The sequence below is a fragment of the Astatotilapia calliptera genome, chromosome 4, assembly GCF_964374335.1.
Source record: "Astatotilapia calliptera chromosome 4, fAstCal68.1, whole genome shotgun sequence".
NCBI lineage: Eukaryota > Metazoa > Chordata > Actinopteri > Cichliformes > Cichlidae > Astatotilapia > Astatotilapia calliptera.
In genome coordinates, this window is record NC_137425.1 from 9,135,097 (window position 1) to 9,163,058 (window position 27,962).

General features: G+C 38.4%; 1 protein-coding gene across 1 annotated transcript in view; it reads right to left on the reverse strand.

Moving 5' to 3' along the window:
• Positions 1-26,394, reverse strand: part of elfn1a (extracellular leucine-rich repeat and fibronectin type III domain containing 1a) — an 82,173-nt gene extending 55,779 nt beyond the window's left edge. Inside the window, exon 1 of the mRNA XM_026164452.2 lies at positions 25,906-26,394. The gene's annotated coding sequence lies outside the window, so the exon portion shown is untranslated. The remainder of the gene's footprint in view (positions 1-25,905) is intronic.
• Positions 26,395-27,962: the final 1,568 nt, after the last annotated feature.

Consider the following 27,962-nt stretch of genomic DNA (forward strand, 5'->3'; position numbering starts at 1 on the left):
ATCACTCTACATAGAAGGAGCTGAGGGGTGATAGGACATGTAGGGATGTCCTGTGCTTAGAGTTGTGATTGAGTCATGCCTCAGTGCTCAGGAAGGTGCAGCACATCTCTCAGGTGCTTGTCAACTCTGTAGGCTGCCGTGGACCCAAACAAGCATCAGAGGACAAGCGTGTTTTCTCAGTATATAGGTTGTGGCTCAACATATGCAAGTTGAAAGCCTTGTAAAATCACAAATCAACAAATGAAAGGGCATATGTTCCCTCAGAGATTCAGAACAGCAGTGCTGCTCAGTGTGAGACTCACATAGCATGAATAATAACTATGAAAGACTCTTACAAGTGTCACTAAGCCAAACAGATTTAGTTCTAAAGATTATCTGGCCGTGTAGTACAAAGAAAAGTGAATCCACTTTTAAAATTAGATGATAACATTTTTTGCTATGTACTGAAAATTACACTCTTCTGAACAAGAGAACAGACTTTGAATGGTTCAGTAACATGATAGCTGAAATTGTTATGCAAATACATTTTTGGAATATCGCTCGCAGTGGCTGAAGCTGTCAGTGACATCGTGTTTCTGCTTCAGAGAGCTAAAACAGTGCTGCATATTGTACGGCTCAACTAGGGGCCGGACCAGTAAAACTATAGCATAGTTACGTATAAGAAGAAAATGGCAAATGGACTGGTAGTGTACTTATATAATGTTACTCTGAGCACTCAAATACAAGCCTCATTAACCCATAAATCGTTTTCAGTACCACAGCAGTTTTTACCTACCATTCACACACTCAGACTCCAGTGGATGCACTGGGGGTGACTCAGGGTTCAGGACTTTTCCCAAAGACACTTTGACATGCATATGGGAGGAGCTGGGGATCAAACCAATGACCTTCTGGTTAGTAGATGATCCGCTTTTCCTCCTGAGCCACAGCAGCCCAACAAAAATCCTTCTTTTGTTTTTCCTCACCACACCAGTTTTTAGGTAGCTTGCCATTCAACAAGAATACTATAGTGTGTTTGAATACAGGGCACATGGTTGTGTTTCTTTAGAAAACTGCTGGGAAAGCTGCTGTATTTAACTTTGCCTCATTTAAGTCACTTTAAACAAGAGCAAAAAGTATTATTGAAGAAAGATTCTTAAGCTTAATGGGTTTCAGATCTGTTGCATGAGAATTTTTCATACAAATGCATTTTACAGAATAAGCTTAAAAATAAAATTACATATCTCATAAAGATGAGTTGGTTTAGTGAAATCCCACTAAACCCATTTTTCCTTCCTTCCTTCCTTAGCCGTTTAAATTCAACACAGCAGATTTAAACATGTCTTGAAGTTCTCCAGAGGCCTGGTATTAAACTAATCATTTGATTCAGGTGTGTTGACCCGGGGTGATATCTAAAACCTGCAGTACAATGGCCCTTGAGGCTTGGAGTTCCCCAACCCAGCTTTAAAGATTAAAACCAAAAATACAAACACTATTTTTTAATTGCATTTCATCTAGTTATTTATTTATTTGCAGTGATCCTTAGTTGTAAGTCTCTGTTGCTTATTCATTATCAACTTGCTCTACCTCCCTAAACAAGTTCAGACATTTAGCCATTTCTGAGCAAAATTCAAAATGTGCACTACATAAACCAGGAAAAAAAAAAGAAATAGGCTGCTCAACAGAAGTTGCAAACACAGAAATCACTCACTGTGAGGAGGTGGAAGTCGTACAAAAATGAGGGAACCTTTTCCTCTCAACAGGCTCAGTCAGTGCTCCTCTCTCTGTGGTGGATATTGTGGAGGCAGGCAGGATAAATGAAGAGAGAGACAGAGTGGCTGTGTTGTAGATTTGAAGTTGGACAGCCTGAAGGCAGCAGCAGAGAGGAGACTGAGGTCTAAACTGCATCTTAAACAACACCTGGTAAGCTTATGCACCTACACGATACCTCCAGCCTCCAGCTCAGCATATAAAGGTGTTATACTGCGCTCCATGGGGGCTCTGCAACCAGTGTAGTAGTACTTTATTATAATGCTTGGGTTTCTTTCCAAGTTTGGACAATGTTTGTGAACATTCTGCATGTAAAGAAATCCCAAGCTGTTCTAGATCATGAAAAAACAATGCAGAGATTGAGCCCTGCTTTGTTCTGGCTTTTTGCTCTAATCCTCTACACAAGCCAATAAGACACGGGGATATTTACTACAGAATTTAAGTGTTTGTTTTGCTTTGTAACTAACATCAAAGAAATGCATTTCTATTATTCAGAGACAAAAAAGGGAAAATTGTTTTTTCTTTGCATCATTTTTTAAAAATCTTACTTCTTAAGACAAGAAAAAACATTAACTTGCAGTTTGGCTAATTGACTGTTGGCCAAGCCCTCGGTGCAGACAGTGCCTGGCCAGTATATAGTCACATAGACTGTAAAAATTGAAGTATTTTTATACACGAAACACAATGGTCTTTTAACGGTAACAGTTCTTCTGTTTTTGTGCTTAGTTAATCAGCTGTACCTGACCTTGAATGGCATTAATTTTATGAAATAACTCTTCTTATTCTTAATAACTTCTTATTCTGACTGTTATCTCTGACTATCAGAGACTACAGATACATGCACAACCCCCCCCCCCCAAACAAACAAGTTGAGCATTTAGGTGATGTATTTTGCATAGGATCTGTGATATTAAATCCTCTCTGTACAGTTGGCTCATATTCTGGACAACTTAGACGCATTAGATCGGTGAGCTCAACAAAGCAATGATGTCAACCTCAGGATAGGATATGCCCAAGGTGGTGTTGACTATCAGCTGATAACCACAGCTACTGAGTTCTTCTCCACCAGTAGCACTTGAGCCCACTTAAGTTCAAAAATGGCGAGCGCACACCGAGCATGACAAATATTATTAAGGGGATTAGAGGCAAGCAAACATAAAACGAATCATATGTTTTGAATTTTCTCATGACCTAGATGTGTTTTTGCACTAAGGAAAATATAAAGTGTAGTGTGCTTGCAGGTGTGCAGCATGACCACAAAGTGAGAGAAAAGGGATGCTGGACAGAGTGGGTTTTTTTTATGTGCATGTCTTTGATGAGCAATTCGATGTGTGGTAGAAATCAATTTACAGAAGATAATTGTTCATTTCCAAGGGGAGAGGAGGAGGCAATGAAAGATTAAGCCTACATCACTGTACACATATGGTACTAATGGGGACAATGATCATCTCCCAATGAATCCAATTACAAGGTTGTTATTTTCGCACCTCACAAGTCTTCACGTCTTCATAAAAGAACAGTTAGTCAGCCGTCCGCATCTAATAAAAAAAGTTACTGAACAGGTCATACTTTGCTGATAAACTCTCATTTGTCTGAACAGTTTGACAGTTAAATAAAAGGAGATGACAGCTGTCCAGGAAAGCTCAACCGTGGAGGTTGAGGCTGTAGTGAAGTCGATGGGATTAGCTAAGGGATTAGCTACTGTAAGTACAATAACAAAATGGCACGATGTGCACACAATTACCCTGCCGTGTTTGAGGAAAGTTGATAAAAGCAGGAAATGAGTCACATTTAAAAACATGATTTGAGCAAAGATCAAAATGTTGTAATAAAAAGACCAACACATCACTTATAGCCTGTTTTGATTTCAATAACATCACGACATTTGGAAGTCTAAATCATATACTAATAATAACAAACAGGGAGATTTTTTCCTATTATATTTGATGGGTGAAGTCTTTTTTTCTTTTAAGTTTGGGCCAAAACTGAGTCAGGTTTGAATTATTTTCCATGTTTAAGTTCATCCACATATTATAAACATCATAAACATACTGTTTTCATGATTTTGTTGAAGTCTGGAAATCAAAGGGAAATTCTGCAACAGTAACATGACATGCAAATTGGCTCCGAGGTAGGTTGACTCCTAAGTGCTCAAAAAAATTGTAAAGAGTATTGGCACACTTAATAAAAAATTGGAATCACTTGATGTCCGCATACCATTGTTGAGATAGCTTAAATGTTTATATTCTCATTATGACTATACGTTGCATACAGTAATGATAAAAAAATATGATTTATTCATCAGCACTGGAACCTAGCAGGTTCCTACTGATATTGTATTTTTAGTTTTAGAAACCACACAATGTCACTGCTTATTTCTCCTGGCAGTGAAAAGTCCTATTAGTATTTGTAAAATTGAAATCCATCTGAAGAAACCTAAAAATACTTTTTCCTGGTATCTACTTAATCCAACATATTGAAAATCTGCACACCATTTAGAGTATAATCAGCCCTCTTCTGAAATTATATTAGATTTCAGACTCCCTTCCAAGAGACTCTCATCAACCTAACATTAGGCTTGAAGCTAGCAAATTATGGAAGGCGTTCGTTTAAGGGCTGGCTTCTCTCCCCTGATGAAGCCTTTTGTGATGGTTTTAGAACACTGCAAAGTCACATATCATTTTCATAGGGTTTCAGAAACAATAATCAGAATCCATGATAATGAAAAAGTCACTCTCAAAGCCAGAGAAGCAATACTTATCTGCTGTGTCATATTGATGCACAGCCTAGAGCGCTGTCATTGATAATGAATAGGAAATACACTTTGATGACTCATAAATAGTTTGTCCGAACTTGACCCCAAGGAGCTTTACATCCTTTAACAGTAAAGTAATCAATCCTTGTGCTAAGAATAGAAATCTTCTCTTCACTGCTAGTATTACCTTATCTGCCCGTCACTTTCTTTTGTATATTAAACATAGAGACATTAAATCTTTCTCTTTTTCTCCTGATAATGAAACAAAACGTCAGCAGATCAAAGTCCTCTAAAAATATCTGCCAGCTCTAAGCTGAAATCTTACTGAATAAGAACTATATTATGCATGTATTAATTGAAAACACATTTGCAGTACAAAAATTATTTTCATTTTTTATTCATTTTTTAAATTTTATTTATTATTGTTTAAAATGTTTTAACAAAGTTTAGTGCAGACTTGTTGCAACCACTGTTAGCATTGTTATTTACCTCTGGTAAGGCCTAACAGTGCCAAAGCAATTATCTTCTCTGTAAGGAGCAAAAGAGGAAGTAATGTGATGGGGACTTTCTCAAATATTTTCAAAAAATTGGCAAACAAAATTTGATTTCGGGCATGCATCTGTTGCTATTCCAATTTGTGGTTTTGATTCCAAGTTCTACTGCAGGTGAAACTGTGGTGAACATATGCCAGGAAGGTTATGCTTTTGTAATAAATGCACACATTTGCCCTACTACTGTTTTCAAAGGCCTCTGTGTTGTACTTTATCATATTTCAACTTCTCTGATTTTGAGCATGTTTATTATATAGACTTAAACATGCCCTTCTTCGTCTTTTTTTTTCTCTATATGTGACCATAATTTAAAAAAATCACATCTTGATGTATTCAATAAGACCAAGACTAATGACTGGGACCATAAACTCATCACAAAATGTTTACTGAGGTTTTATATTAGAAGTGTTATTTTCCTATTAAGTTCTATTTTGATCTCTATTTAAAATCAAGGGTGTTGCCCCCATCTGGTGCAGATTTAAGGCACTGTTCTCATTCACAGTGCCATCTTTTGTGTACAGTCTATTATTCTAACCTTGCACTTAATGTCAGCAAAAGATAATTTTATGCATTAAAGGCAAACCTAGAGTATGACTTTAAACATCAAGGCATTTCTTGCATTCTTAATACATAGTAGATGGTATTGTGAACTCTAACTATTGGGAAATGGCCTATTTAAATTTATGTATTTCCTATTTCCCAAAGCAAATGAACAGAATGCCACTTTTCTGCTTGGATAACAGCAGAAATGAGGCATTCTCTTTGGAATTTGCTGTCAACGAGGTGTGGCGAGAGAGATGAGGTTGAATAAAAGCAGACAGATAGCTTAGCAAGAGAGGTTAGAGAAGAGAGAACAAAAACAAGGACTGAAAACAAAGGTTAGAGGAGAGACAAGCAACATAGGCGATAGGGAGAAATGAACAGATGAGGACAGGGAGTGCTGCCAGCCTGGTGTGAGTGCATGTGTGTGGGGCTGGAGGATAATATGGCCACGGTGGCGGAACACACATCTCACATCACACTCAACAGGTGGGTCAACAAGGGGCATCTCAAACAGGCAGGCAGGAGCTTATCTTAATTCTGAGGGAGAGAAAATCCAAGATCCCATCCACACAGACTCTCTGTAATCGATGCTGACAGGTAATTCAGAGCAGTGCATGGGAGAGCTCACAGCTTCCACGACTGGCAGGGCATTTGTGTGGCCTTGGTTGTAACACTATAAGCAATCAAAGTGCTTGGCAGTTCTAATACATGTCCAGATAAACAGATATTTTAGAAGAGTTAAAACCTAATTTAGCAGGGCACCTAATGATGATGAATGTGACCAAAAAGCAAAACGTCAAATTCACGGTAGTTATTTGTCCATCTATTAGTGACAACAGGATTGGTCTCAAATCAAATTACTGATGAAAAAAAGAAGAAACTTTTAGTAGATCTGCATATTATTGTGGTATCATGATAGTCGTTCTTTTTTCATATAGACTTTTAGTGGTGTTCCTTGTCGTGGTTTTGTTATTCACTTATGTGTTACTTTATGTGTTTGCTTTATGTTTAAAATAACCACTGTATGTTTAAAATAACCACTGTAATGCATCCTGGTTCATTTTAATTCCTGGCTTTGCTTATTTTTTCTCCATTTTTGTGCGCTACCTGAATTCAATCACTCAGTCAGTCTCCTCTCTCTATATAACCCCCTGCTGCTCCTCATTCAGGAGCTGGATTGTCTTGTTAGTTGCTGCAGTCGAGCTTTACAGCCATTTCTAGGTTTGTTTTCTTTTTGTATGACCTTTGTGGCCATTTCCTGGATCTTTTGCTCTTGTGTGATCCTGTTTAATGAAGTAAGGTTCTACCTATACTTTTGGCTTTTCAAACTGTTTTTGGACTTTGCATTTTTGCTGTTCCTTCTTTATTTTGTTTACCTTGCTGAATGCCCCCAATTTTAAGACCTCCAAATTGATATTAAAGTTTTGGATTCTGGATTTTTGCCAAGCACAGGTGTCCGGTTCCTCTCTTCTCTGAAGTGTCACCAACAATTCCTGTCCAGATATGTCATAAACTATGCAATATATATATTTTTTTTCACAATAAAATGTACTGAAATGCTAAGATTTTGGGAGGTGAATACACAATGAAGTCTTTTGGAATTTAAAATCAGAGATCAAGTTTTGAGCAGCAGAAATTACCTTCTTCTGAAATGTGTTTTCTGAAAGGGGTCATTGGGGAGCCCTCAAAGAAGAGCCCCTACTCCCCCACACTGAAGGAACCAGTTGAGATTGTTGGAGAATCTGCCTAGGTAGCTCCCGGACACCTCCCAGGTGAGGTGTCTTGCCAGGAGGAGGCCCCGAGGCAGATCCAGGACATACTGAAGACATTATGTCTCCTTAAGGACTGTCAACACCTTTGTGTTCTCCCCAGAAGAACTGGAGGAGGTGGCTGAGCGTACAACAGCAAAGATGAATGGATGAATGAATGTGATGGATGAATCAGTATTGGCCAATTGGCAAATAAAGCCTTGAGCTATCCCTCATTTCTTTGTATTTTGTTTCCCAGGAGTCAGGCCATCTTGTAATTTTTAAAGTGATCTTGAACAATAGTTCCTCAGGCTAATAGCATTTAAAAGTTTTTCTCTGGTCATTGTCCATTTTCAGTCCAGTTACCCTTTTTCTTGCCAAAGGCATCTTTTCTCAAGGAATGAACTAGTGTTATGTCTACACTTAACCAGCAAAGAAAGAGCCAATTTTAAATTCTAACTTTAGGCCCTTTGTTACTCTGAAAAATTTGTTTCTCCTTCTTTAGTTGAATCTATTAAAAATACCGCAGATAACACAGTTTCTCAGGGTCACTGGCAAGAAGCCATTCTTAAGAATGGGAAACAGGAAGAAAAGCTGAGGTATGCCTAATCAGACAAGATCTGGACTAAAAAACACCATCAACGCATCTTCAAGAAGCCTGGAGGACTATTACTGAAGAGAGTCCAGGTGGTGCTGAACAATTAAGATGGGCAGCATATTTTCTTTCAAACTCAAGTCTTTTGTGCAATATTGTGTATATATTTATTTTGATTGATTGATTGATTGATTGATTGATTGATTGGTTTATGTTACATTTTGACAAATTGGCAAATTAAAGTGTTTTCTGTTAATACTTGGTTGTTTTTCTTTTTAAATATATAGACTACTATGAGTCAGCATTTACCCCCATGTAAGTAAATTGGTTTTTTGGAGTTTGCATAATCTGATTAATTCTTATTTAATTTGTATCAGAAAAGCCTCATTCATCACAAGTGTATGTCATGCAAGAAAAAAAAAGAAAGAAAATGAATTATCATAATTAAGGCATCTTGACTGATTCATTCATCTTTCCATTTTCTTAACTGCTTATCCAATTCAGTGTTGTGGGCGGTCAGGGTAGGGACATGCATTTTAGTCAGCCTGACATGCGTTGCTTTGGACTGTCGGTGGAAGACAAGCAGAAGGAAAAGCAAGTGGGCACAAGAAGAACATGCAAAATTCCACAAAGATCACAGCCAACCATGTAAGGTTACTAAGGTAACATTGATATCATTTTTGTGGGTAGCAAGGTGGAGTGGTCAACACTTTCACCTCACTGTCCCCTCACAGCAAGAAGGTCATGGGTTCATGTGTGTGGAGATTGGATGCTTCATGGGTTTCCTCTGGATACCACAGCTTCCTTCCACACTTCAGAGACATGCATTTTAAGTTAACTGAGATTCTCAATTAGCCCCCTCAACCCTGAATTGAATAAGCAGAAGAAAACGGATGGATAATATAATTGTTTTCCGATTCATTCACATGAATATCTGAAAGCTGCTGTGCTTTTCTAATTGGCTTTGATAAACGTTGTTCTGGTCTGATCTGGTGCTTTCTGCATTATCATCTTGCCCAATTTAGCAGTGCAATACAATATTATGCTGCCATAGTATTAATGAGTCTCCCAACATAAACTGCCTAATACATAATGTGACACTTGCTTCCTCTCCCAAGTTTCTCACTCTGTGCTTTTCAACTGTCTGAGTCAATAAAAACAGCATACAAAGGTGAGCAATCCTCCCACTTACCCATTTAAACTAATGTTGTTGTTTTGAAAAATCTCAGATACTGCAGGATATAAAGACCAAATCCAGAGGCCAAAAAACGGAGGAGGGTGTATGTAGGCTAGCAGGGGAAGTGTGATAACACATGGCTTTGTATCCAGAGCACATTAAAAAGAGAAGAGAACTCATGTCTAACTGGTCCCTCAAAGCTGCCATTGGCATCTCTCCAGTTTTGCGAGAGGACTTGTTATGTAATTGCACAAGAGCCTGTTTTCTCATCCTTGTCTATTGCTAAAACCAACACGGCTGGCGGTCATCAAAAGCCCGGCCACTAAAGTAGCAAAAGAAGATGAAAGAAAATGTGCAGACTTTACGATATTTGTGAATGTGTACTCGCAAAGTCTTTAATGTTTCCTTTGAGGCACCGAATAATCCTGAAACTACAATGTCTTGTTTTGAATGTGGGTCACACACAAGCACAGTGACATTCACTCAAAACACCGAGCTGACAGTGCGAGCCAAGCATAAAATATGCTGCATATACTGTATTTTACTATGAGCATAAATTCCAAGTCTCATGAAAAAATAAACATTACGACAGACTACAATGTGTACTTATTCACAAAAACAAAGCATATAATTTACAGTCAGATAGTGCAATCCCTCTTTTCATTTTAAAGCAGAAAAAGCAAAAATCCAGGTGTTAAATCTATCTTATGAACATATTTTACAGTTTTTTCTGCATCCTGAATACTGTATATCATCCATTGCTGGCTGTCTATCTTAATATAAGCAGTCAAGCTCATTCATATGTACTGTGGCAGTTACAAAATGTAAATCTACATCCTGACACAGAGTAATTACTGGATACAGTAGGATTATCAGACACACTGGAGGCAAGTGGTGCTTGTTGCACATGCAGACTCAAATTAGAATAATAAAAAAAAGATCTAAATCACCATCATAATTTTTCTATGTTAAATTAAATCTCTTGTTAAATTAGTATGATGTATTATTCTGTGTTGTTTTCCCTTTATTTGACAGTTCACTGTAGACCATGACACATACCAGTGAAAGGGAAAGAACCAACATGACATGTGACAAAGACCCCTCAGCTAGATTCCGACTGAGGACATTTTGGTTAAATGGTATGCGTCTTACACCACTGGGTCACCAGGAAGCCCTGTGTGGTTAGTGCTTGCATGGTTTGTGATGCATATAAATGCAAATGAATCATGACAGGGCAGTTCAGGTTACAGCAGAACCAGACAGCAGACTTTATATAGAAAAATAGAAAGCAACAAAAGAGAACTAAAAATTCTTCTGAGATATGTATGTATATATATCTGATATATCTGATAGAGATAATAAAAACAATAGATAACTAAGCTTGCTGTGTTTTTAGACTCTCTGTCATCCGTTATAATTTATAATAGACTTCTGATAAAACTTTTGTGCACCTTAGGAAAAGAAAAGAAACACCAAAACAAACAAATAAAAGCTTCTAATGAAAGATGGGACAAAAAGGTCAAAGTCACTTAGTGTCAGGGAGTTCATTTTCACAGGAAACTTAGAAAACACACTCGATCAATAAAACAGAAAGTTCAAAATGGGGCTCTTTTATGAGGGGTTCCTTCATCCTTTTGTGGTTCTGCCTGAGTTGAAATGCTGGCTGCAGTCCGAGCTGCAGGGACGTCAGCCAAGATCGCCTGCAGAACCCAGCTCCTGTTTCTTGGCCTCCAGTCACCGATGCATTCAGCCACAAAAACTGTAAAAGCTTTGACGTACATGCAGGCAAATTTTATTTAATTTTTAAACTATGAGTACATGCTACGATCTTTGTATAGAAGCTGCATCGTCCCTGCTTTGAACATTGTCCACATAAAAGATCTATGCATCACGACTCCCTCAAGCTAATTTCACATGCAGAGCGGTAATTAATGTGGAAAGAGATAAGTATGCTTTGAACTTTGTTCTGCAACGTAGGCCTATTCGCTATGGGGTGCACACATTGTATATAGCTCTCATTATTGCACTGTTGCTTATGTAATATCTTAAGAAGGTATTAGAATCTTAATTAGGCAATAACTGTGTAAATTAAAGTGATTATTTACATTTTTCTGATAATTACAAGCCAGTGTGAAGTGATTGCTTCACCTGTTCTCTAGGTTGCTATGCTCAGTGTCTCCAGTCAGAATCAGATGCAGCGTGTATCTTTGTAATCAGGTCATGGCGAACAGGGAATACAGAAAATCCTTCAACAGCAAGAATTATAGAAAATAAAAGATGTGGCATTTTTAATTAAAAGTACAGTGACACTACTGTAGACATAAGCATTTAGCTGTGTAAATCAGATTAGACCGAAAAAGATATAGTTCGTCAGCCTGAACCTTAATAAGAAGGTACAGAGCTCACTACAGTGTGTACTTTTTCCTCATGGACATATCTGCTTCCTCTGATGTGAGTTTATACGCTGGTCAAAATGGATTACTTTTTTTTTTAATCTGGCTCATATCTTAACAGACTATCAAACGAGGCTAAAATTAATTAAAATTTCAGCCTCTTTTATGCTCTGATTAATGTAATTATAATAAACCTAATTTTTGCATTACATGCTAATTTGGGGGTTGTCTCACACACACTTCCAGGAGTATATTTATCACAGAATGAATGGTGTTATTACAAATATGCGTGAACAATTTTGAAAAGTTGATTTTGTTATTGATTTAAATTAAGACCTCTGATCATTGTTGCAGTTACACTGGTTATTATAGTTGGCCTGTTTGATGTAGTAGATCTAAATGAACTGACAAAATCCTTTTGATAATTTGCAAAGATAAAAAAAGAAAAGAAACACTTACAAGCTGATCATCATGTTATCACTGACATTACTGTGACATAACAGATGTACCTCTTTGAAAACTTCCCTGGAGGAGACACTCGAGGTACAACACTGACGAGTTGACAGAGGGACTGTGCCCACAGCAGATAGGATTGAAGTCTGTTCAGGCACACCCCCAGGGCTAATAGGCACTCTGACCCTCAAGGGAAGCCCTGTCCTCGAATAAAACACACAGAATACTCTAGAAAGATTTTGTTCTCAGACTGATTTTTGAAGTTCATCCAGCACTCTGGGGATATTGAAGAGTGGTGACTTCATGGAGCAGGGAGATATATATTTGATATAATTGAATTGTATACTTTTGGACTATATTGTCATGTTTTAAAATTCAGCTAAAGCTCAATTGGCTATCTGGGAATCATTATACAACAGAAGTGCACGCCCTGGTACAATATCGCTTAAATTTCACATAATTCAGAATTGCATTACCTTTGTAAAGTTGACATGCACAATATTTCCTCTTGATAATAAAAACATTTTCAAATGAAAACTGCCCTCCAGCACACTCCCTCACCCCTCACTCTTAACCCCAACCACTAACATGCAGATTAGAAAACCTGTGATCACTGAACCAAATGTAATGTACAATTATGAAATGACCTGTGAACACTATGTATACTATAGTGACAAAAAGTACTGGGCCACTACACATTACAACTACAGGGCATGCTCTGCCATGAAGCCTCCAGCACACAGTTTCTGTGCTGTTAATGCCGGAGGAGGTTTGGAACTCGTTGTTGAGTCAGTAGACCATTGCTGCCTTTCATATACAGTGCATCCAGCGCTCAGTGACCCCCACTCTTTACACGGTGAGTTTAATTATTTGTAGGGTCTTTACCTCATAGTATAAAGTGCCTGGAGGGGACTGTTGCTGTGATGTTATATAAATGGAACTGAATTGTACTGAACTGAGTTGGTGTCTTTCCTAAATATTGCCAAATCTTAATCATATTGCTTCCAATTCCTTTTGGAAGGGAAGAAATTTCAGCGGCATCCTATTACAGTATCACGCTCAAATTTTGTAAAGCGCTTTACACAACATGTCTCATTCACCCATTCATACACAGATTCAGACAAGCACTTTTTTTCTATGTTTCTATCTAATATTTACGCTCTCTTCAGAAAGTTTTGTCCACATAAGGTAGGTTTTTCACTTTGGGGCTTATAGGCTGTGTCTTTCTATATTAAGGCTACACGTGGAAAAAGAAGTGGAGAAGGAATTGAAAGATCTGCAAGTTTCACCAGTAATCAAGAGGTATGGAATGAGTCATACCTCTAATCCCAGAGACAATGACTGCCTCCTAAATTAAAGCAATGGACAATGCTCCTCTTGCTCAATGAATGGACAGTTGGTGAACTGACATTGTATAAAGTTTGCCTTTGTGGACAAAATCCAAAAAATAATTAAATAATAAAGCCAGTTGAATATTGGGTATACTCGTTGTTCAGATAAGATCTGGATCAATTTGTTCTGCTTAAATAGAGTCTGGAGTTGCTGACATGAACCTAGCCAGGACAGTGAAGCAGACAGAGGAGGGAGTGGGATGATTATGAACTGCAAAGGAACAAAAGGCGCTGAGGAGATTATATTTATACTGTAGATGGCATGAAGGCTTGTGGATATACCAAACTACTGAATGACAAGATGAGGCCCCACAAGCTCTGCAGTAGAGGAATAGTCCAACATAATAACAATCCTAAGCACACTGACGGAGTTTTAAAGAAGAACAAAAGGAGGTCATAGTTTTACCCAGCAAGTATTACCAAAATAAAATCCCAAAGTGTGGAAGAACATATCTTATCTATGTATTAATATGTGTAGTATTAACAAGTTTTAATAAAGTTGTCAAATTTGATGTATTTTTGGGAGTTTCTTCCCAGTGCTTTCTCCCCCCAGCATACCTGTTTTCTCTCGGTCTAATACAACAAAAAAACTTGAATTATTTAAATCACCATTTTTTTATGCTCATTCTATGTTATCGCCATATCAATGCAGCAGTGAAGTTTAATTTTAAATTGAAAACAAAATTGTAGAAATGTTGTGTTGAAGCTTTAAACTGTCTCGACACTCTCTGCTGTGCTTCTACAACACACAAATGGTCTTTTTGTTCAGTCTGTCAGCTGAAAACATTCTTAAATAGAAAACATCTTAGGGAAAGGCAGAAATCACTTTACTGAAATTGCTACCCACCAAACGCCACTGTTATTATTTATCTGCTGCAAATTACCGAGCAAAAGATGGCTGATGATAATAATTTGTATTCAACAGTGCGTGCTTGAGATTTTGATCAGCATTGCTGAATTTTACCAGCTATAAATGCATTTGGCAGATGTGTGCAAAGACTTGACTGTGGATCTGAATCCACTACTCATGTTGTCTAAGCTCTGGGCTGATAAGTGGATTTCTTATTTAAAGTGTCACTTAACTATAGACTGTAAGAAATAGACAGCAATCTTGAAGTCACCACTGGTATGTCATGGGTGGCATATCAGTCATGTTGAAGTCCTGCTCGAAGCCTTGACTTCAGCATTTTGCCCATTGCACTCTTATTCCTCTTTTTCTTGAAGCTAGATGTCACAACTGAGCGTTAAACTGACTGAAAAACCTGACTGATTGCAATTTACACCAAATTAGGTCTTTTTAAAAAAGTAACATCATATTCTGTTGGTTAAGGCATTGAACTAACAATTGAGGTTACAAATTCATCAGGAAGGTATACTAAGGTTTTAAGTCAAGTGACCAAAAGGTAATTTTTCCATAGTATTTATATTTCTTTTTACAACTACAGTCTCCCCCTGCTGGCCACAGGGAAGAATGCAGTGTTAAAGCACATCTGCATTAGCTGTATTTTTCAGAACAGAATCTGGTCTATTTTTATCTCCAGCCAACTTAGCACAAGTTAAAAGATTGTTTGTTAATGGCTAGTCTAAACATTCAATAAAGTCACTTTTTAAAATGAGAACAATCAAAAGATACCGATTGAAAGTCCAGTTGGTTGAAATTGTTAGTGCTATTTAATTTTTAAAAATCACATATATGATAACAGTTCTTCATTCATATTTAATCGGGTTTTTGAGTCCACATATGAACATGGAGAACAGAACTTAAACTTAAATAAAATTTTTGTGACTTTGGTAAATATGTCAGTTATACATTTTTGGAAAGCTAACCCTAGGCACGCCACTAACCATGTCTCAGGGCTGCAATGGTAGAAAAACATGACACACTTTTGAATAAGCAATGCCCAAATATGTGGTAAAATCCCTTGATTGTTCAGTGTCCTACCACACAGGAAAAGATTTTGCAGGGTCAGTTAAGTTGACTGCCCAGCTCCTTCACGTGATCCACGTCGACAGACTGACCTAAACCCAGAGCTTGGGCTCAATCCGGATCTTTTTAAAGTTTGCATATGGAGAAGCACCTTAATGGTGAAGCCCTGCTCACATTATGCAAGCCTACTACAAAGGACAGTCATACAAAACACTCACTGCCCCAGTGAATTGGCTTGTTGAGACACCAACAGAAGCTGTACAGAAACACAGTCTGTTAATGTCACCTGCTGTTGACTAAAGGCTCATTTTAACAGCATGTCCTGCAGTCATGCTCTATAGACCCTAACTGTGCATTTTAATCATTGTGCATAACTTTACACAGATTCCAAATGATCTTGCTAAAGAAGTGGGAAAGCATAATTGGCACACAGGCTTTACACATAATCTCCATATTTATTTGAGGAATAACACCTCACAGGTCTGACAATCTGGCACCCAGATCCTTTCTCTCTCTGTGTTCTAGTCTCACAGTGGGTGATCACCAGTCTGAGCTGATTCGGCCTGAAAGGCAGCACTGTTTAATGAGCAATGGAGGGCGTGAGTGAGAAGACAACAGGTGGAGCGTCAGATTGATGCTCTGCAGCTGGGGATGGACCACTTTTCTTGCCAGCTGTCGACCTAGATAATAATCATTAAAAAAGTATGTTTGCAAAAATGTTCATGCTACCAAGGTATTTGTCTGTGATATCATAGCTGTTGAGAGAAATAACTTATATTCACAAGATGTTGTTCATCTGGCTGTTGTTCAGAGAATTAAGTTCTGAGCATGGCAGTTATCCAGGTAAATATTGATATGTTTCTGATTTGCTGCTGTAAGCAGCAAGGAAGCTGCCAAGAAAGATCTTGCATCCTATCTGAATCATGATCTGTAGTATTTGGTAACAGCACTCTAAAATCTTGGCACAGTACAACACTGACTTCATTGCTCTGGGCACACTGAATATAGAGATTCTTTTTCTTTCTTTTTTTTTTTGGTCCGTTGATGTGGCTTGGTTCAGTTAGCCCACTGTTCTGCCTTTATTTGTTGCTTTGCAATCAACCTACTCTGTAAAGCATAGCAACTGCATTGTTTGATTAGCCATAAAGATAACAACATAAGTGATTAAATGGAATTCTTTACTGTATGAGCCTTAATTAATTTAAAATGTTAGATGTTTTGAGGTCCTTTATGGAAGTCATTGTTTAGAGCACTTACACCAAGGCCTATTCAAGACTTCACTGAGATGACTGTGTAGAAATCAGGCTCTTTGTATAATTTGCATTACATTAAAGCCTTATGATAGTGTCAATGAACAGTAAGTCAAGTATGCGGCGATGCTCTCCAGTATGAGTGTTATGGTACACTGTGGCCTGCTAATGGTGTGAATACTGGCACATTTTTATAAGTAGATGCTAGTATGTTTGCTCCAAGTTTGGAATCAGTTTCTATGGTAACGGTGTCCTATCTTCACTTTCTCTGTGACAATCTGTAGATTTATACAGGATTACAGTTTAAAAATGAACTAACTCTATTCAAGACTGTCAAGAATTACTGTATGATCTAATAGGGAGCCAAGCGATCCGTGACATTGCACAGCTTGTTTGGAACATATCACACTCTTGAATCATGACAGGGCATGCTCAGGTGAGCAAAACTATTTCCAAGCCTGCAGCATGAATGGTATGCACAAGACAAAAGTGCTTAAAGGTGTTTAAGTACAGATAGGTGTAGCTGTATCTGAGGAAATCTGGGATATTGCACACTTTGCATATCAGTAGCTATCAAAGACATTTTTCTTAATTATTTTTCTCATGAACTGACCTTTGATCTCTACATTACAGCCAACAAGGTCACTCACAGATTGCAAAAGCTAGACATATGGTTGATGAAATTATTGATGAGTCAGTGGCCCTTTTATTTAAAACCTGCTCTTCCCAGCTGGTCTTTAAAGCAGCCATCTTATCATTTGGTGCAGTTAATCTTTGTAGATCCTTTGTGATACTGAAAACTAACTGGTCCCTTGGAACTAAAGTTAGGGACTGATGGTTTGTGAATACCTCAGCTTCTCTTAAACAATGTTTTTTTTTTTTTTTTAGATAGTACTTTGTTAAGTGTCTGTTAAATGTCCTGAAAATAAAAAGAAAGAAGTTCAAGTTTTCTTTTTCTACCACCTTTGAAAAGGCAAGAATACAGAATTTTAATAGAAAAACAGATGCTGGGATTGTTTTGAGATAAAAAGCCTTCTGTTACAACAGCCGCACACTGAGTCAAGAGCCTGTTATGGCAGGAAGTGGAAATTGTCACTTGCAATCACTTTGTGAAATTATTCTTCATTATGAATGAGAATTAAATTTGGAAGCCACAGTGTATCTCTCATAGTATATCTGCAGGAAAACACTCGAGAGGTGAATGTTCAGATCCTTTACTTAAGTAAATTAGCAGCACCCAGCTAAATGAGAACTACTGATACATTAATTTTTAATGACGCTTTTATGGCATCTAGTAGCTCAATAAGGTAGAGCTACATACGGGTGTATTTAAATTCACTGTAAATTGTCCATGCAAAATAAAGTAACCACAATTGTTACGTAAATGCAGTGGTGTTGAAAATCGTAACTTTAAGAAAACATAAAGAACATTAATGTTTTTATATATATGCGTATTTCATAGTTGTTTATCTGATGATTCGCTTCGATTAAGCAAATGCAATACCTTAAAGCGACTGCACTGTTAGTTAGACCCCCTCCAATTAAATCTCCATTCTAGGGGTTCTTCATTTAATTACCTGATTCCCTAATTTTATTTATCTAATCATAATTATTATTCATCTTTGCTCTTACATGTGGTTGCTCTGTTTCTTCCATCAGTGTGTACAAGTGCCTGTTTCACTGCTTGCTTGGCTGAGCAGAGGAAACTACACTGAAGTGACCATAATATTACTTGAGTTAACTCAGTATTTCTATTACTGCAAGTGCAATAAAAGCTTATTTGTTCTAAAATGAAAGAAGAAAACAAATGTCTTTTAGATTTGTCTTGTAGAGAGAGGCTGACAAGGAAAAGATACATTTTTCTCTAAAGTGTATATAATATCAGTTTGAGGTCCATCTGCCCTACGCTCTTAAACGACAGAGAATTGTGCTTGTTAGTTTGCAGTAAACCTTTAAGGAATGCCGGTTGCCATAGGTGACTCAAATGATGTGCTTCCTGTTTTGTTTATATTAACGTTTCACCTTCAGGTGACCTTTTAAGGGAAGTGGTATGAATAGTTATCCAAATAACTAGAAATAATTTTAGCAGGTCAGAAGTTCAGTCACAGTCCTTGAATTCCTATAACACTGTTTGATCGTGACCAAGATAACCTTGTTATCTGGGCCAGCTGGATGTTTGTGGGGGTTGCCCATCACTCATCAAGCACTCACAAGAATTGCAATATGTCCCCAGCATGGCTTTTACTGGGTTGGCTCAATGGGAAGCAATTGACTTGCTCAAATCATCCATCAGACATTTCTACTACAGCCAGTGTGTTTGGCTGTAGTGCTGGAGAAAGAATAAGGAATGACCTTCACACAACATCAAAGTGTAGATGAGTCTGATCACCTGATTGCTCCTTGTCTTCTAGGCTTCACTTCAGATAATTGTTCACTTACAGAAATGTTTGTTCAGCTGGCCAGGGCCAATTGGGGGTACAGAGGGAAAACAACTTGACCACTGGTGCTTTCAGTTAAAAAGTGGAGACACTATACAACATTATGAGCAGCGCAGGTCCTTCACAGTTTGTTTTTGAAATGTGAAGGACAGTTGGAGCATAATTGCGTGTGTTATTTTTAACTCTGTTCTCGTTTTACATTACTTTTCTGAAGGTTTGAAATAGTTTGCAGAAACTGTAAAGGAGGCACAGTTTTCTCTTTGACCTGCCTACAATTAAAAGGCTCATTTTAGAAGAGTTTTGTTTTTATTTTATTATGATAAAATGAAGCACTTATAAATGACTGTTCCCACCTTAATTTCCTTGCTATCATATTCTGCATGAGGAGGTCCTTACTGTTATGTATTTACATAGAAATGTTCTTAGGAATTAACTGCATTGCTTGAGTTGGAAAAAATATGGTAATTCAATCATCAAAGAATTTAAAAAATGAAAAATATAAACATTATATACCAGTATACGCTGGAATAAACTGGTAACTTAAATGTTTTAATAAAAAGTGTTGAAATAAAAAAAATAAAAAAAACATACTTATAAGCCAGGCCCGCACATTTAAATGCTGTCCACAATAAAAAAAAAAAGTAAATAAAAAAGAGACAACACATTTAGCGTTTCATGCTCGTAGAAGCCATTGAACAGGTTAATTACCTCAAGTGCATCATTAGTGTACTACTTAAGCTGTTTACAAGCTCAGACCAGAGTTGCTTAGCATTCATCGAGAGGAGGGCCATGTTTTGATTATCATGATGTGACTTTTGGCACCCATTAAACTTTTAAGAATTCCCTCACTTTTTGATAAACAGCATTTGCTTTCATGTTAGCATGTGGGAGTGGCTTTATTCACTGAGCATCTGTCGTCTTTAAAGGCGTGTTGGTTTAAATTTCATAATTGATAGGAAACTGCAAACTGCCTAATCATGCTGCATTACCAATCACTGATCTAATCAGAGGCGTCTTTGAGCACTATTTGCAACTGCACAGAAATCGAACTTAATTATCTAAACAGAAGTTGTATGGCTTGAAGCAGATCACAGGAAATCAAGTCTGCAGTATAAATGGCTTCAATTGACTGACTGCACACAACCTTAAATATATTTTCTTATTTGGTGGTCTTAGAAAGTCTTAGATTTTACAGAGCAGCTCCTTGCTTTTTATATTTCCCCAAGGAAGCAATTAATGTGACTGGTGTCCTGACTTCCCAGTGACAGAGATTATGTTTGTGTGCTTTGTACATATATGCCTCTTTCTGTGTAATGGAGTAGCGTACAAGGACCTTTTTTGGTCTGTCATTAAAATAATGGCCAGTGAATGAAGTATCGGTCATTTTAATGATTCTTAAGATGTTTTTAAACTCTAATTCATCTTGTACTTTGCAACAGCATTTCAACTGAAGGTGTTCAGCTTCCATAAAGGAAAATATGTCATTATGTCACCATTGTTAATTCACACCTGGTGGTACATTTACACCCAGTCTGATGAACTTTGGTATTTTATTCATATTAGCTTGCTTTGACTGAGCAGGTAAGAGCAGCACATGTTTAAACAAGTGCATCTGCAGCTGGTTTGTACAAATAACAGCGCTATGATTCATCCTTTCCATCATTAAGCTGCAATATATCATCCTTGTCTTGTTTTTGATATGCACTAAACTGTCTAGCTATCAGATTCACCTATTTATTTATCAACTCTTTGCCAGACTATATTACAAAAACAAAAGCCTTTTTGCAAAGTAACAAGATCATATTTTGTTTTCAATCTTTCCTGGCATTAGGACAAATTGAATTATCAAGAAATGGAGAAACAAAGCTACCTTTACCACTCTTTTTTTAAATAAATATAGCTAAGCAAATCTATAAAGTATATATTATTGTGCTGTCATGTGCCTTTTGTCTAAAAGTAAGAAAAACATACTGTTTCATTAATAAAGTTATTTTTATGCCATGTATAATCTCTTTGTTTGTGCTGTGTTGCACACAATGCACAGAGGAAATATGTAGCATACCTCACTGAGATACAGCAGCCAATCATATATATAGATACCTCTATGTCTGTGTACAATGTGTCTACAAATTCTACTTTAGTGGAACATTTCTCAACCTGTCTCCCTGCACTTTATCTACAACGTAAAAGGTCACAAGGTGTTAGAAAAAGCATTAATTGACAGTGATCAGTCCTCTGAAATACGAAATCCTGCAATTTAGAAATGAAACAGACATGCCGCTTTTAATGGGCTCTCATGTGCAGGATATTCAAGCAGTGGAGTTGCCTGCAGATATGCGTTGTTTTGCATTCTAGAATCTAATTCTTTTGCATAGAAGACAGAAAGTGAACAGCAATGTTCAATTTGCCTCACTCTGCCATTTCAGGATCCTTGTTTACTAAAGGTTTTGTCTATCATAAGGCAGCCAGCAGGTGGTTGAGGAAACTACACAGAAATGTTTCTGGCATTCTCTGATGGATTAATTTTAGTGCACGCCTAAATTAATTATAACTCATTCACACCCTCAAGTGAATCCCTACATCTTTGGGTTGATCCCCACAATCTATCAGTGGTACAGTAACTGATTCCTACTTGCTTGTATGCAGCTGTCTTTTCATTTACATATCCGTAGCGCCGTGGGCTGATCAGTTTTTCAGGGAATATGTAAAAATCCCCATAAATGGCAGTCATCTCATTTCCTGCTAAACTGTAATCAGCATATAAGAAAATAAAAGGTTGAAGAGATAGGAGAGATAATGGTTAAACCTGCCATATTTTTTTTCCCTTGAAACATGCCTGGAATCCAAAGGGCCATTGCTGCCACTTTCAGTAGCGTCCCCTGAGTAAACTCAAATACATTCTTTCCGGAGATGAGACTGGGCCACGGCTCTGTGAATGTGCAGTTAATGACTCATGAGGTGCTGATTCAAGGTGAAGTTTGCTAATGGTTTTGTCTTCTAGAAGATACTGTCTCCACAAAGGTGCACCCTTATTTTGCATTGGCTAAATAAAAGGTGCCCAAGGGCAGCTGCATTTGAAGGTACAGCAGTTTTTTTTGTTTGTTTGTTTGTTTGTTCAGGGGTTGTTTTTTTCTGTATTTTCAACCTTATCTGCTTGTTACAGCCTTCGTTAGACATTGAGAAATCCTCAACCAATTGCCAACCTTTCCCAATGTCTGTTGTCCTAAGGCATAGCTCTGACAGTGTCATTTATGGTCTTGTCCTTCACCGTCAACAACCTTTCAAAAGTTTTGCCACTGGAAAAAATATCTATCTATCTATCTATCTATCTATCTATCTATCTATCTATCTATCTATCTATCTATCTATCTATCTATCTATCTATCTATCTATCTATCTATCTATCTATCTATCTATCTATCTATCTATCTATCTATCTATCTATCATATAAATGGCTAATAACACTGAAAAATAATTCTGTAATATAACAGTATCAGAGGTAAAAAAGCAGAAATTGTTTTTTAGATCCAGTATGACTGTACTGTGCATGTGGGGTTTTACCTGTTCATTACTTTGAACACAGTTTTTGTCTTCCTTTCGTTTGTCTTCCCTCTGTGACTAATTTCATGATCCTGCCATTCTTCACCACAGAGGAAAACAAGCCCACATGAGTGTCACATGGGATACTGCAGATTGAGGTGGTACAACAGCTCTTGTAAAAATGGCAAACACTATTCACAGCACAGGAAGTTTCAGTTTGAGCCTAACGGTTGTGGAGAGCCGTGGAACTGAAATGTGCCATGCTGTTGAACCATATGTTTCACAGCTTTGTCTACAAACCCTGCCTGGCCCCTTTGATTACACTTTACACATTGTTAACCATACAACCAGAGCATCGCTGCCTGAACATACAGTTGGCAAAGCCTGGGTAACTTTTTCAGAACATGACGTCAGTGTGAAAAGAAAAAAAAAATGCACAGCACATGAAACGTTTTGCAGTTTTTCTCTATCTTTCTCTTTGGAAATTGCACTATTTGGCTTTAAAGCTGAGACATATAGACAGGGGACAGACATATTGCCAGTTTAATACCATAAGTAGGATCAGCAATAAAGGAAGGGGGAAAAGAACATTTTATGTCCTTTTAGCCCCTAAATTGCCATAGAAAGTATCAGAACATGCAAGAAGCCATAACTGCCAATGATATACTGTAAAAGTTTCAAATTGCTAAGAATTTTCTGAGATTATAGCAGAAAAAAATGACTTTTTAAAAACGCTTCTTATTGTACAATTGTCTATGATGCTACTACTACTGTATTTACAGAAGGGAACAAATTATAGGAAAGAATACACTGTTTTAGTAGGGTGTTGTGTCAACATGTAAAGCAAAAAGGGCTCCGGTGCACCTTGGCACTGACTCTCTGACTCGCTACAACTCTACTAGTGGAAGCAAACATCATTCTTTCAAAAAGCATCCCCTCATTTGGTCTTTTAATAATGTTAATGGGAGCACCGTCTGACGTGTCCATCCAAAATCTTCTGTGGGTGTATAGATGGGAACTAAATTCGTGAATGTGTCGACAATAATACATGATTCATTATTTATACTCATTAAACCACTCAGTAACCCCTTGAACTTTGTGAATAGGGCTATGAAAGAAATGTTTCATCTTACCATGCCAGCAGCATGCCCCCGACGTTATAATAAAGGCACTGGATCCTTTTACTGCAGAGGTCAAGGGTTCAGAGTTTTCCATAGATTTGTCTCCTATCCCTATGTGTGCATTCAGGGTACAGTGCTTGCTGGTTTCACAGTCTTTCTCAGATGAATGAAATTGTTTTGTATCTTGGTAACCAAGACTTTTGGATGCCTAGTTCATGCTGTCTACAGTACAGAGCTGTGGAAAACTAATGCGCACTGCCATTTCCATTTAGAAAGGTTGGTCACATTTCCAAAACCACTGTCCCCCTAGGATATCTGTCTTTCTCTCAAACAGCAATTTATCGAACAGGGCAGCCTCGTCTTTTCTACTCCTCATCGCCATGAGAAGCTGTAATTCTCTCTCAGTATCCTCAGCACGATCTCTCTCTTTCTCTCTCCTCCAAAAAGAACCAAGCTAAGGCAACTTGCATACAAAATAGCTGACTCAATCATACAGCTGCATAATCAAGATAAGGGAGACGGGGACAGGAAAAGAGAGATATGAAGGCTAATGCGAGAGATAGCTTTAGCAACAGCAGCAAAACTAAGATGTTTTGAAACACTCCTAACTCCTGCCATAAAAAAATCTTCAAGAAGTAAGACACTTGTTCACACTGATGATAAGGGTTAAAGCTGGGTCTGATCATCTTAATGAAATTATTGGAATGAGAGCGAGCATTGACAATCAATACATTGCCCGCAGTTTTGGTGGAATTGGACAGATTGTTTAAGCTTAATATCTTAAATGCTTCCCAGGCTCTAAATACCACTAGGACTGTAGCACCTTATTTAACCAGCAGAGGAATGATACAGCATTCCTACACCTACGTGCACAGTGGAAAACCACAGAATCATATCTATAGCTTCTAATTTCTTTGGTCGTTGTGTGACCGCAGGCGTAGTTTATATTAAACCTGGCATTGTTTCTGCATTTTCAAACCACTATTCCGCAGACTACAGATGCTTATTTGTGCAAACCACTTCAGAGCTGGCTGAATTTATTTGAAAATTAGGTCTTTGCTGAATTAAAAAAGAGAGAAATCAATCCCTATGAAGCCTTGGGCAATTCAAATAAATAAACACGTCTAGAATGCAGTATATAGATTGCATTTCCCAGACAGATGGCAGAGACGCAGCAAAATCCTCAGCTAATCTGTGTGAGACTGAACAGGGCTACACTAAGGACCAGACTGTGTAATAACAACATAGTACTGTATGTTCAGGTCATGCAATGCACTAATCATTTAAGATTGGGCTTTTAAGTTGCCTTAACCATGTCATGACCTCCCTTAATAGTGGCTTGTGAATTGTACGTGTACATTACTGAGACTAGATGTCATTTTGTCACTTTTGTGTAGGGTGTGTTGGCCTGGAGATGTAGGAAGCAGAAGAGGTGCAGTCGAGAGCACATGTGTGTGTGTGTATGTGTATGTGTGTGTGTGTGTGTGCGTGCGTGCGTGCGTGCGTGCGCGTGCGTGTGCGCGCGCGTGTGTGTGTGTGTGTGTGTGTGTGTGTGTGTGTGTGTGTGTGTGTGTGTTCTATGCGCACTGTATGTGTTTGCTTAATGTGTTCATTTGACAAAGCAACAGCTAGCCCTCTCTACAGCAGGGTGCAAAGTCAAGTAACAGCAGTATCTTTGTGTAAAATAAAGTGGTTATGTAGAGTCGTGGAGGAACTGTCCGTGGTGCTGAAGCGACATCTCCAGCGGACAGTATTACTGGTGGTTTACAGTTGCAAAGTATCCACTTCACTTTGACTGGAGCTGTAGCAGACTGAATGCTTGCAGAGCAAATGCGCGCGTGGGTTGCGTTTTTTTTTTAGTTAATGAAGAAAATAACTTACAAAAGAGGAGAAGAAGAAGAGGAAGGAAAACAAGGAACTTAATGCAGCTGCCGTAATTCGTAACACGAATCGCAGCCCAGACCAAAAAGTGCCCCCATGTCCCGTTTCAGTGCCCGTCAATGTGCTAAGATCTTAAAGAAGCAAATGCAAAATGCTGCGGCGGTAGCGTGCTGTTTTCCAAGTTAAACGGTACATTTCGAAAGCTCTGTATTCACTTAGTAATATGAGTTATGTTATCTGCATGGCATGTGCACAACAGCTGAACAAAACTCAAATACTAAAACCACTGCTCCTTAATAGAAAACACAAGTGTCAAGTGCAATGCGAGCTCTGTAAAGTCTGCGAAATTAAAGTGCAAAATCGGGCAACAGTGTAACAGTGTAACAGCTTACCTGCTTAACGATCGCAGAGCAAGAGCCTCTTCCCGATACAAAGCTGTCTGCTTACTGTATCTCACCGCGAACACAAGACATATTCAAAGAGACGGGAGATGTTTCTGGCAGATAGTACAAAAATGAAAATAACAAAAGAAAAATCCAGATTTCTGTTTCGGTTTAAAGACGCGCAAAGCAGCAGCTGCCTGCGCCAAGGGTGAGTCTCAAAGATCCATTTAGCGGAGAGTGATTTAATTCAAGGCTGAGCTCCTCTCATTGCTCGCCTTTATGTATGCTGAAGAGACCCGGAGCCTGGCTTGGCTTTTTTTTTTCCCTCTCTCTTTTTTCTCTCTCTATTACACCGAGAGCTGACACCAGCGTTTAACCACAATAAAAGGAGCCGTGTAGGTAGGCAGAGTAGGTGTGTTATCAGTTGGGAAACGGCGGAGAATAACTGCGACAGGAGCGCGTGTTGATCCTCCAATCTAGCCGAGGTAAAGTTTAAATCTCATAATAAGATTGCCTGTCACCGCGAGGCTATAAATGGTGGCCGGTTCAACACGGATGCCTGGAGGGTTTTACGGCAACTCCTGCGGCTGAAGTGGAAACTGAAGTGAAGTAAAAACTGAATCGGTTCGACTTAATGAAGACAGTCGGGGGGGAAAGTGTCAGTTACGTCACCTGGGCTTTAGAGCTTGGGCAGTCCTATCTATGAGAAAACTTTTTTCCTCTGAGTATGGGCTGCACCAACGCGCTGGAAATGATTTTGAATTGCTCAATTTCACAGTCTGGTTAGGGGTATGTTTAATTTGGTACTGCTTGAAGGGAGACCATTTTCTTCCTCACATAAAGGTCCACTGCTCCAAACAGCAGGCGTGGGAGTTTAATAATCAAAGGAAGTTATTAGCATGACTATTTAATAATACTTGGTGAATATACTTTTAAAAATTTGCATCCGGGGAATACGGCTATGGGTGAGGCTATTGGGTAGGTATAATACACTCCCCCTGGTAACAACAAATAATATCCACCTTTGCCTGTTGTGTTTTCGGTCTCTATGTCCTCTGAAATTCATGGGATTACAGGCGTGGCCCGTGTCAATAGTCAGGCACACTAATCCAAATGAAAACCATTAAGGAGCTCCCTTAGAGTAGTGAAAAATACCCCACTGGGATTGGTAGAAGGTCTGTGAATTTCAGAGTTTTAATAATAAGAAGGCAGCAGAAGGAGGAGCTAAGAAATCTATTGAAGTACCCCATACTTCAGTGAAGAAGTCAGGCCTCAGCTCCTGTGATAGTAAATCAATACATATCATTGATAGATTATTGAATATAAAAACCTTCACAACACAATCCAAACCATATGGATATGTGTCCACACAATATGATACAGGATGGCATTCACAAGAAATAACTGCAGAAAGAGCTGAAAGCGTAACATTTTCCTGCTTAGAAAAGCTACGGAAAAACATCATCTGTACATCAAGGGTTAAACCCAGATTGTCTCTCCCTGTGTAAATGCAGTCCCAGATTTAATTTATGGAGAGTGCAGCCTGATGTCCTCTGTAATGACGTAGTCTGGGGGATGACCCGAGCAAGTCGGGAAGTGGCAGCCAGGATGCAGATGCTCTTCTCTGAGAGGGAGCAAGTGGTTGTGTTAGGACTTGGCACAGACGCTGCAATTCCTTGTCTCATTGCAGCAGTCACGTTGGAGCTGTGAAATGTGGAGATGGACAGCCTGGCCCAGGAAGTCAGAGCACTGCAGCTGCAGCTCTGAGAATGACAGACACACTGTATCATGCTCCCTAATATCTTCACAACCCTGAGGAGCGCCTGATATGTGACCCCATATAGACGCTGTAGCCTTTGAGCCTGTGCTGCCACTGCGCACCACGCTAAATTGAAAAATAAAGGTTTAAAGATATCAGGAACAGCAGCTGGCAGAATAAAGAAGAGCAGGATGAAGCCAAAGGTCTTATTCTTCTTTTGAGGAGGTAAAGTGAACGCTGCCAAATGCTAATGTTTCTGCTTCAATTCTGAAGCCTTACGTGCAAAGAAATTCTTAGGGTACATCAG